Genomic DNA, 11,979 nt, shown 5'->3' with positions numbered 1-11,979 from the left:
ATGATGGCAAGAATGACCATACTCATGGTTAAAGAGTCAACGATAATTGTTGGTTTAAATGTTGGACTTGCTTCACGCCCATTCACCAACACAACGCCTAAACTTCTACCTACTTCCCTCTCTGTACTGCTTCTTATGCGTGCAGAAAATGTTAACAATCCCTTCTTGAAATGCAGCAAAAAAAACCCCAACAACATCCAATACAAGCATATGCAAAATGTCAAGTTTCATTTTGACATGATCTTCTCAGTCTTGCAGTTTCTGTGACATCTGCACTGCGCCAACAGCTCTTGTGGTGTTTTAGTGGTGACATAAATTAGTTTTAGACTTGAAGACATTAAAAGTGAAAGAGCTTCATACCATAACCACATTCCCCAAAGAACAGCTGTGTGGGGTTATTTTGGGCCTTTATTATTGCCAACAAACGGAATAGATCAAAAAGCTTAACTTCACATCCCGCTATCCAGAAAAAGAGAACGATTTACTTTCCTAAACTGTTAAAAGTCCAATAGAAGAATGTCTTACTGAAAAACTTGTAATGCAAATGTAAATATTTTCTTTGTATATTTGAAACTTTTTCTTTTTGCTCAACAAGATTCAGCTCAAGAGGACATGCATTTTATCACAGCATCAAATCGCACCTCAGCTGCTCTGTTTCTGGACTGACTTGAACTCTATCAGGTGATCCAAGTAAGGTTTTTCAAGACTTTAATACTTTTCAATGCCACGTCTTTTAAAACAATACAATCTCCATTATTTTTAATGAAATATATATAGAACAGGAAAGTACAAAAGGGTAAAAAACAACAATAACAACAACAACAAAAACCTACAGATCTTCTGTTGTATATTAACCAAAAGCTGCAACGAGTGATAGAGTGATGCACTGTCACACAAATATGTTGGCCACTTTAATTTGCTATTTAAACAGTGTGAATGAGTTTTATAGCAAATTTTGATAATTAATAACAAGACAATTTTTTGTTTGGAAAACTGATTTAAACTGATTTTAGTACCATATTATTTCCGGGTATTGTGACATCCCCACACCACAGCATGCACGGACTGTGTCCATCACAGATGTGTTCAGACTGGGCATTGAGGGTTCAGAGGATGGAGCTGTTGTGAAAGAGTGCGTCAGCCTCAGTTCGTTATATAACACTGCTCATTAATAATGCATGGTGAGGGCCTGCTTGACACAAATATCAGAGCATACTCGTCAGCATACAAACAAGAACCATTCTGAGTCAACTTGTCATAACTTTGAGTCAGTTATTATAAAAACTGTGTCAAGTGGATTAATTTCTGTAAATACAGTAGGATGTATGGATTTACTGCATGCTTTGTGATGATATTGAGCAGTTATTCGTGCATATGATTTACTGGGGTCTCACACCCCTCCCCCTTTCACCATCTGCCCAGACAACAGGCAGACCCCTGACCATCAGCTTACTGTGGGATAAGACCTGACCAGACTCACAAACCTCTCATTTAACCCATCAGGACATCCTGCTAATTCACAGTCTGTGTGTGTGTGTGTGTGTGTGTGTGTGTGTGTGTGTGTGTGTGTGTGTGTGGTCCTGCAGAGATGGTATTTATTTAATGTCTAAGCGTACAAAGAGATTGCTATTATTTCTGTTAATCACAGTGATTACTTTTGAAGGCAATCATCGGGAGTTTTGGGTGAGTTGCAGGTTATGAGACCGTTTGATTCCATTTCAAATGATCTGCATCTTTAAAATCAGATGATTCAAATGATTTTGAAGTAAGTGGACCTTCAAGAACCCAAAAAAATGACCCAAAACATGTGAGTTCCTTGAGCTGCCACTTGAGGCATGTTCCAAAAGAGAGCCAATCCCGCCTAACTTTAGAGCAGAAACAAATACTGTTCATTGAGTTATCTCTTTAACTAATTTGTTGACCAATAACAATGGACAGAACCAATGCTATTATCAGATACATATCCTGTCCTTCAGGGGGATTTGTTGTTCTTGCAGACAGTTACTCCAAAATGTTTGTGCTCCTGATTTTCCCTTCCTACATTTCCCAAAATGTACTCCTGGAACAAGCTAGAACATTTCAGGACTGCCCCTGAAATCAGGACTGTCAGCAACATGTTAACCGCGATGAGATTATAGTTGGGAATGAACACATTCAGTTTTGAAAGTGCATTAATATGCTATTTTGTCCACGACGTGAAGCTGCTGTAGCATCTCTCGGTTTCCACAGTAATGGAAAATAGGGACACCACTGTGCTTGTGAATGTCTTTTTTTTGGTATATATTTTTATTGGTTGTCTGTTATACTTGAAATCATACCAGCAGCTTGCAAAGGGCATAAGCAAATCCCAACTTGGACTAAATCCAGTCTTTTTGTCTCTCAACTGAACGAGAGCGGAAGTAGCACAGAGTGAATCTTTTTTGTTTTCTCCTCCATTGTCCCAAAAAAGATTATGTCTTTGTCTTTTATGCATGCCACTTCACCTTGTTAGGACTCTGAATAGTTGGGTATCTAGGCCAAGAGCTCCTTCTCCTTTCTTTGGCTTCCTTTGCTGGCAGGGGTTGAAAAGCTGTTGACTAATCAGCACAGATGCAGAGCTGCTAATTGGGACCGAAAAGCCTCAGGGGCTCCAGAGGAAGAGAGGACAACTTTTGACATGAAATTCTGGTCAAACAGCTCAGACAGTGCATCGCCTCTCTTTCTTACTTTACACTTTGATTCATGTTGAATCACTTACATGTTAGGTAAATGTGCATAATAATAAGATGAGGATGTAACACAGCCAACAAAAATACTCTTATAAAATCCAAAGAGAAGTGAAACCATCACAACATAGATAAACACAAACTAACATTGAAGCTGCTTCATAATGGTCTCCAGTGTGTTCTTTACACTCTCTTTTTGATTCTTTGAATATGTAAAAGTCCACCGAGCATTGATATAAGGAAGAAAATGGTCATATAGCATCAGACAGTTCATCTTCCATCTGGGTGTCCCCGAACATACACACATTTATGAACTCTCTGGAATCCCAAATTGGATATTTTGGCTTGGAAAACTAGTGAAGTATTTAAGCAGCAAGGACGAGACAGTTGAGGTCTTTATTTTGACAACCCTCAACAGTCTTAACTTGTCCTGGTACAGTATCATGAGCAATGTTTCTTTCAGAGCTCCTGTTGTCAATAGCTTCATCACAGTGAGAGCTGAACTTCTGCTTGTGTTTCAGCTGTTTCCATGCACCCACCATGCGAGCAAGGATCACCCTGCCAGCAAGATGTTTGAAGACAGATGATAGCACTGATACCAGATGAGTGTCAGGATCAAAGGCTTTGTCCATGTGGGAACCTCTTCCTCTGTTTCACCTCTGTCTTTGAAGTTTCTGACATTTTCATTTCCTTCATTACACCTTTACTCAGTCACTACAAAAACGCTACATATAGTAAAAAAAGGTCCTACATGCCATAGGAAGAAATGTGTCATTAGATCATAAGAATCAATATTTTTAGTGTGTCCAAATCCTGTTTGAAATAGAAAAAAGTTGAACAGGCTGGTAATTACAGGCTGAAGGGGGCAGACAGGGTTTATTCTGGCTGCAGTACATTTTTATTCCCAGTAATAAAGAAACATCCTCGTTTAAATAAGTTCATCTCAGCCTGCACTTTGTTGGGATGTCTGTCTGGAGAACTCTGAACCTTAAAACAATGAACACTGACACAGATTTACTCAGAGAGCGGCAAGTCAATTAATCTGTCCGTCAAGGATTAACCCTTTCTTTGAGAGCAGATTCCTTCTCTGAAGTTGAGAAAGCACTTCTCTTGACCCTGCACCACATCAAGCTATCAAAAACTTCAGACTTGATTAAGCCTTTAATTCAGCAAACAGAAATTGAGATCATTTTCTTAATTTGTCCAAGAGAAACTAGAGCGTCAATCCTGAGCGTGTTGTAATTTATTCCACATTTGTGGAGAGAAAACGCTACATGTGGATATTCCAAGTTGTGATAATAGCAGCTGAAAGGACAGGGACTAACTTTTAATTATAATGGCCATAGTTCACGTACATTGATCTAAATTCAAGTCAAAACAACATGCTTCATTGCATTCAGTAACGAGTTCAAACAATATATTTATTTAAGTCATTGCTCTGAAAAATGATATTGTATGATACATTATATTATGTTACTCTAAGTAACTTTTTTTTCATGAAACATACATTACTTAAATAACTTATAATGCTTTATATAGCATGTGATCAAAAAACAAACTCATCTCCATCTCCTTGTCCTTTGTGAAAGACTGAAAATTTTACTCTTTGCCATCTCTTCTCCGCCAACAAGCTCCCGAGTTACTCCATACAGTGCGCTCTTGTTTAGCTGTGGTCGAACTACAAACAAGGTGACTGGTGCTGTTCCTGTTTCAGTTCTATAAGTAATGTCTTACCTCAACACCTTGACCTCTGAACCTCCTCCCAGAGGAGACGGCCATTGTTGGACATGCACATTTCCTCCTTTTTTTTTACCATCCGTTCTCACACTCCTGGGTAGAAGTCCACAGGGAGGGCATTGTGGTGGCAGCTATTTTTGCCCTCATATAGCCTACATCTACTCAATGCTCCTAAATGAGGGGAATCTCAGGTTGAGCACTCATTTCCACTCTGTGCATTATATCTGCTCTGCTGTCCATCTCCTGGGAGTCTCATGTTGACAAATCCTATCATCATTTGAGCCCAAATGTTTTTGTGATCAACACTTTTTGAAATTGACCAACCTATTTATCATCCTAAAGGTGTCAACTGTCCAGATAGTTTATGAGTTTGGATCAATATGTGTTTAAATATTTAGGTAAATATCAGATATCCTGTCATCTGATACCATGCAAGGTTCCTGCAGGAGCACAGCTGCAAGACCCTGCTTCTTGTAATTATCGTATTTTAAGTTTCGCTCCTTATTGTTGTTGCTTTTAATCTCTGTTTGATTTCCAAGATGCTGTTTACTATTAATATTTACAGAAATAAGGTAAACATTTATCTTTTAAACAAAGGAGGTTTCAAATCCAACCATTTCCTTGACAAAATGAAGGAATTGGCCAAAAGCTACTCTGGAAAATTCCTTATCGTCTCATTTAAATCTCAGCTGTGAATTCAACCCTAGTGTTTCAACTTTTCTGGGGTTTAATGAAGTTTTGAAATGAAATAAAATAAATCTAATTAAATTAGAAATAATACAATACACTTACAAAAATATTGTATTAAAACACTTTGCATTTATAAATAGTAATGTCAATGAACAATATTTTTCAAAAACATAATTAACAAAAGGAAGAAGCTGAATTTCTTGAGCTTTTTAAAAAAAAAAAAAAACCCTCCATGTTGTTGAAATACTTCTGGCTCTTTGTTTTCTCTGTGTCCGCTCGTATCAGTTATCAGCACTTTTGAACTCTGCAGGAGATGCTGAGTGCTCGTCTCTGCTGACCGTTCACTGTGACTGAAACCAGAGCGGCCACTATAATGGCATCATTGATCACTCGCCATCTTTTTTTCCCCTGTCGCTGCTTTCAAAGCTTTCACTGACTGCCATGAGAATTTTTCCAGTAGGAGAAAAAAAAAGCATTCTTTATCCCGTGGAGAGGCTTGATCTGCCCTCACGTTATCTTCTCAGGCCTGATGTGCATTTGGTCCTGCTGATGGCTGAGTTTTTATTTGACCTTCAAGAAAAGATCACGTGTGTCGACCTGCAGAAGGGCTTCTGTTTCTTCTTGTTGATGCAGAAGCTGTTTCTACATGGAGAGCTTTTAGTGTATCCTGGAGCGGCTGTGGCTCAGTTGGTAGAGTCGTTGTCATCTCTCAACTGGAAGGTTTGGGGTTTGATTCCTAGATCTTCAAGCAACATGTCAGATGTATTCATGGGAAGACACTTAACTGCCGCTGCTTAACCGGTGGCTATGAAAGCATGTGAATGGAATTAGTTACTTTACACATCAGCCTGTGCCATCAGTAATATGTTGTATTGTTTAATAAAGTGTAAACAACAATAATTAAAATGTATTATTTTCATTGCATATTGTACTTATTTAAATTAACTTTCCAATACTCATTGGATAATAATCTCGTCATAATCTGTCTGTACAATTCAATCATTTTTATTAAATGTAACTTAAAGTGAGTCTTTGAAATTATTTGGAGGCCATATTTTGAATAAATGAGGATGTAAACAAAGCCACAGCCGCCTCCTCCATGTGTGGATACAATTTGACGGAAAGGCAGTTTCAGTGGAATAGCTCAGCAAAGGAATTATTACTTGTTATTTAAGATATTTCAAAATCGATATACAGTAGCAACTCCATCAAGATTTATGAGGTTTAATTGATCCTGTTGAACCTCAAATTAAAGTCGACTTTTATGTACTGTGCTTTTAAATCTACCCAATTTCGCCCTTTCCCAAATAGACCAATCAGCGGCTGCGACACACACTGTCTAGATTATCCGCCAATCAGGACTTGTCTTTTACCACCAGTAGAGCAGTGCAGTTAGTTTTCGCAGTGTGGAGACTGGTGTTGAAATCACCTTCAGTCGAACAGGAGCACCGTGCGGCTGACACGGTGTGTGTGGAAAGAAAATGCCCGGAAAGTGACACCAGATGCCGGCAGGACTGTCCGGATATTTACGCTGGATTCTGTGAAGATATTTTGACCGACAAACCGGAGTCTCCTGCGCCGTCTCTGCAGAATTAGGTAGGTTTTGGCGTCGTAATGTCCCCTCTTTTCCTTTCCTTTGCACGAGCTCAGGAGCTGCGACAATTAAACGCACATTTTTTTAAGGGGGGTTTTGAATAACCGAAATACGTCGTTTTGTTGGCGCTATAAAGCTATCATTTCCTATTTCAATGTGTGTTACATAATTGCCAGTGTGTCAACAGTGGAAATCACGCACCAATCAATACAGATACAATGTAGGGGAAACAAATTAGCCGGAGGTGTCTCATATCTGACATGTTTATAGAGAGACGCAGTCAGGTTGCACACCTTGAATATCAACATAGACTGATATCAAAAGGTAGCCCTATTCCTTAATATTCGGCTATCATTTAAATTATATTAACTTTAAAACACGTCCTCTTCTTTACGTTTACTGCGCATCTCTGTCCAAAAACAGAGTCATCTGGGTGCGGTGAAAGGAACTCTGAGCGATATAAACTTTAGGTTTTGGGAGCATTAGTGGCCTCAGACGTTTGGAAACGTGTGCCGAATTAACGAGGAGCCCATGACGTGAAAGGAAAACCTACGCTGACTCTGTGTGAGCTGTGAATGAGAAGTCCATCGTTTGATTGCAGTATTTAAGATAGAGGTCTGGTCTGAGGTTAGGTACAGCAGTAGATAATGGAATGTGTTGGGGTTACGTATTTCAGCCTGTGAGTGTAACAGGGGTTCAGTTCATCACATTGGCCAAGCTTGTGCAAAGAAGCCACTTTAAAAAAAGAAAATACTTGGAGAGAGCAATCTTTGAATTGTCTCAGTTTATGTTGGATATACAGACTACATTCATCCTGTAAGGGACTCCAGGGATTTTGCTTCAATTAGATGCAGAAAACTGATTATTCACGTTTTACTTCAGCTGACAGTAGTGCTTTGTTATTACTGTCAATTATCTACATCTTTTTATTTGCTGAATTTTGTTCAGATTAATCAGATAATTTATTGGAAAATAACCTGGAAATTGCTCATATTCAAATGAATTTCATACAAAAGTAATAATAGAAAAAACTGAGCATCATATACTCTAAAACATTTAATGATTGAAGGATTATCTGATGCTGAAATATGTTCGTTAAAATCTCTCGATTTGACAAAAAACTGCATTTGCTGCTCATTTTGCGTTTTATACGATAAATCAGTTGTCTTATTGCAGATCAGAAAATCAGTTATTGATTTGTTAACTAATGGTTGCACTTTTAGTTGTTGTTGTTCTCTGCTATAACCCATGCTGCTGACTGAAATCCGTTATTGGCATCAGCTTCCCCTTCTCTGCTTACTGAGGATGGTGGCAAGAAAATGAAGGAAATACTTGTGTGTCACAGTATTTCTTTAGTGGAGAAATTGTAGCCTGCAGGCTTACAGTAATGAATGCTTTTGAAAATGTATTCAAGCAGGCTTGGAAAGCTAGTTGGTACAGTTGGTATTGGCCTTCGAAGGGCAAGGACTACCAGTGTCTGTCTAGCTGGTAGCACATCTGTTGTGTGCAGGTGGTCCGAGAGGGAAAAAAGACTGGAGTCCGGTTGAATTCAGGGCATTTCTCTGTGCTGGCTGCTCTCTGTGTGCCGGCCTTCACAGCTGCAGAGTGGAATCAGTTGGACTCCAGCTCACTTATACTCTCATTTCCTGGTCTGAAAGGGACACCCACTGCTGCATCACAATTATTGCATTCAGCTGAGCAGCTGTCTAGCCACTGAGCCCTGAACACTGCAGAGGAAAACTCATATTTTTAAAAGTTGACTGGGGGCACGTATTCATCAAACTTGAAGAGAATAGCAGCGCTGACAGCTGCAGACGACGGTAGATATCCTCTGCTTGGACTCAGTGACCAATCAGTCAGGCGTTTCACACTGTTTGTTTGCTGGTGGTGAGTGTGGACAAAGAGTGTCTGCAACAGTTTACAGCTAACACAACACAACTTGGGAGGTTTCTTCCCTGCCCTGCCTTCCTCTGTTTGCCAGTTATCTGATCCTATGAGATCATTTTTTTTCCAGCCCATCAACCTGATTACTGATGACTTATTATATATATATAATATATATTATGTATGTATTGGCTCCAGTAGATTTTGGCGGACACTTAATCCTTTTGGGGAAACACTCAATGAAAGCACCACTACAAGTTCTTATTTTTGTCACAGACGAGACTCAGATTGTTATCTTAGTCCGTCCTCAGAGATAAATGTGTGTGGGAAAAAAAGATTGTTTCTAATACATACAAATCTGTTGTATTTCCATCATCAATGCCACCAGACTCCATTTTTGTGTTGGTGTGTTTCGCACAAATGTTGTTTTGGATTCAAACTAACTATGCAAGTCCCACAACTAAACCAGCTGAGGCTGCGGCAGACCAGCAACTCCCTTCTTTGTGAGGACAACATATATATGTTTTTGTTTGTGGCTTTGAGGCAAGCGATGCAACAGCTTCCTCTTCTCTTCATCAGAAGCTTGACTTTTGAATTGTGAAACACAACTTTGTGATAAGTGTTCAGAAAGAGTTGAGCTCTGAGCCAACGAGTTTGGTGACCACCCACAAAGTGGTGACACTTTATCTCGCTGCAAACTGAGGAGACACAAGAATATCAGGTGTTGTAGTTTTTTGTGATAAAACTGCAAGCAAGCAGAGTGAAACGTATGGGGGTTTTTAATTTTTTTTATTTTGAGCTTTTGGAGTGACAGAGTGGGGGAAATGATATGCAGGAAAGGAGCCACAGGTCGCACTCAAACCCACTGTACAACGGGCGCCGCTAGCCTGTTGGGATTTATGCAGTGGCACACCAGATTTAGATCAAAATGTGACAGAAGTGTTTTTTTATGAGGCTCACGACTGGACCGTGCTGGTAATATCTCAGAAGTGACATAAAGGGTAAAAGATTCATGTCGTGTTTCATTATTATAAACTTTTATGATTCTGGATGGATTCCTATCCTGTCTCTCATTGTGAGTAAATGGAAATGGGTGGTATCTGTTTTTTTCATAATAACATACCGTCTTGAATTTTTACTGTGGTATACGATATAGGATGGTATTTGGAAAATAAAAAAATAAGAAATAAAAAAACATCTTCTATTGTAGCGAACACATTCACAGTTCATAACGCGTTTGCCGACCTTGGTTTTGTTTTAGCTAACTTTCCTGTTTTGTCTTTGTTTTTACACAGATTCTGTAATAATGCAGGAAACAGGATCAATACACAGCCTTGCACATTCTGAATATTATATATATTGTATATTCAGAAAGCTCAACTGCTCTGAAGGTTTTTGTGCCATAATAAAATGTAAGAGCATAACTCATCCTTTTAGTTTTTCACAATTTATCAGCTGAAGCGTGAAGGATTTTTTAAAAATTTTTTGTTGTTTTTTTTAAATATATTGTCATAAAATTATGCAAATTAATTCTTCACTATACGGTCTCCAGAGCAACACTCCCACACTGACAGCTCTGACAGCTCAGATTGTGTCTTACTCCTTCACAAGTAGTATTCAGACTTCAGACTGAAGAAAGCCCACTCAGTATAACCCCCTCCCCCCTCAACAACACACTCAAGCCATTTTCACATTACGCATTCCTGAACATTTCTTGAGAATTTCAGGAGCACTGTCCCAGAAATCCTCCTGAGCTTGTCTTCACACATGCACTCACAGTGGGACATATCCCGGTCTTGGGGGGTGGGGGTGTTAGAATATGATATATATGCAGATGTGGCAGACAGAATATGGCCTTCTTTCAATGCTACGTGCAGTTAAATAGAAGCACTATATCTAAAGAGTGGAGAATAACATGCTGACAAACCGAAAACATATTGAAGCAGTTTAATGATGTATCATTTTGTAAGCACAAAATGGTTGTTCCCTGATTGCAGGGAATGAATGAATTCTCTCCCACTCGCTGCAGGTGAATTCTCCTCGTCCTCTCACGTCATCTCACTCGGACTTGGTGCGAAAAAAATACTCTGAGGCTAGCAGGAGAAACTCTGAAGTCTGATTGGAAAACGTGACTGTTTGCGTTCACATGTACAGCTCCTGTATTAGCCGTTCACTTCCTTGATTACTGATCTGTCAGTCACTGTTTATAACCCGTGCTCTGTGAACGTCAGCTGCACTGTGAAGGTGGCGCTGATTAACCTGAGTGTTGCATTGCTGTTACAGGGGTCACTGGAATTGATTTAGTTAAATGCACAGAGCAGCACACGCACACATTCAGATTCCAGCAGGCAGGAGCGCTGTGGTTCGAAGTGTGGCTGCTTCCTGTGTGAGTACTCTGCTCTGATGTTGTGAAATTATTGACAGTGAGTAGATCTCAGTGTGGGAGTGACAGATAAGTTTGCACATTGCGTGAGAAAGGAAGCTGGATGTTGTTGCCTTTTGAAGTTGAAAACAAATCTTTAGTTTACTGAACCTTCATGTTTACTCTGAGCTGCAATCTGCTCGGAGTTAATAGGAGGGGCCAAATTTAGAGGATGTACCAGGACCGTTATACATTCTTCATAGAGTGGACTGTATTGGACAGATTGAAGTATTCCCTGATTTGCAGCATTTTTGCATCAATTTTGTTCTTGATGCTGTTAAAGGTCAAACATTATAAAACCCCCCAAAAAAACCCACTTCACCATTTTTTTTTTCTGGCATGAATCCTTTGCTTGTTTACAAACCACATCCCCTCTTTTTTTGGTTGCTTCACTTTTCAGAAGAATAGGCCAACAGGGCTGAAAAAGAGGGGTTTATAGGCATGATCATATTCTTATTTAGGTTTTTTAGGTAGGTTTTTTTCCACCCACTTAAACAAAGATGGCACCTTTTACATAACAGCTTACCTCCTGGGGACCCCCCCCCCCCCTTTTCAGGGAAAAATTCAGGTGCAAGCTATCCTGAAAAAGTCTAATAGCATTGTATTTTGACAGCACAATCACCATAGTTGATGTTCGGGTGATTGTAAAAGAGCCACATGTTGGATCATTTGCAGCCGGTTGCATAATAAGGGGCTTTCAGGGTTTAATGTCTCATGGTTGGGGATAAGGTGACCTAAGGCTGTTAAAACATCACAGCACCACTCCCTGTATTTTTCTACCGTCCCTCGTCCATTTCTTGTGATTTCATGGGGGTGCGTGTGTGTGGGTGTTATCTGTAATGTGGAAAAAAGGGAACAGTCCCGACATTACATTAACAGTCCTCATTAAGTGGGCATAAACATTAAGGCTGGCTTTGTTAAAACAAGACGAGTGCTTTCCATAGCTA

The 11,979-nt window shown here is 39.5% G+C and overlaps 1 protein-coding gene across 2 annotated transcripts in view; it reads left to right on the top strand.

The window, feature by feature from the left end:
- The first annotated feature begins 6,483 nt into the window (after positions 1 to 6,483).
- tpst1 (tyrosylprotein sulfotransferase 1) overlaps positions 6,484 to 11,979 on the top strand; it is a 36,764-nt gene continuing 31,268 nt past the window's right edge. For both annotated transcript variants that reach the window (XM_079354425.1, XM_079354424.1), the window contains exon 1: positions 6,484 to 6,728. The gene's annotated coding sequence lies outside the window, so the exon portion shown is untranslated. The remainder of the gene's footprint in view (positions 6,729 to 11,979) is intronic.

The sequence above is a fragment of the Symphodus melops genome (assembly GCF_947650265.1).
Source record: "Symphodus melops genome assembly, chromosome: 10".
NCBI classification, from domain to species: domain Eukaryota; kingdom Metazoa; phylum Chordata; class Actinopteri; order Labriformes; family Labridae; genus Symphodus; species Symphodus melops.
Note: the sequence above shows the minus strand (reverse complement) of the source record. Positions and strands in the feature narration are given on the sequence as shown.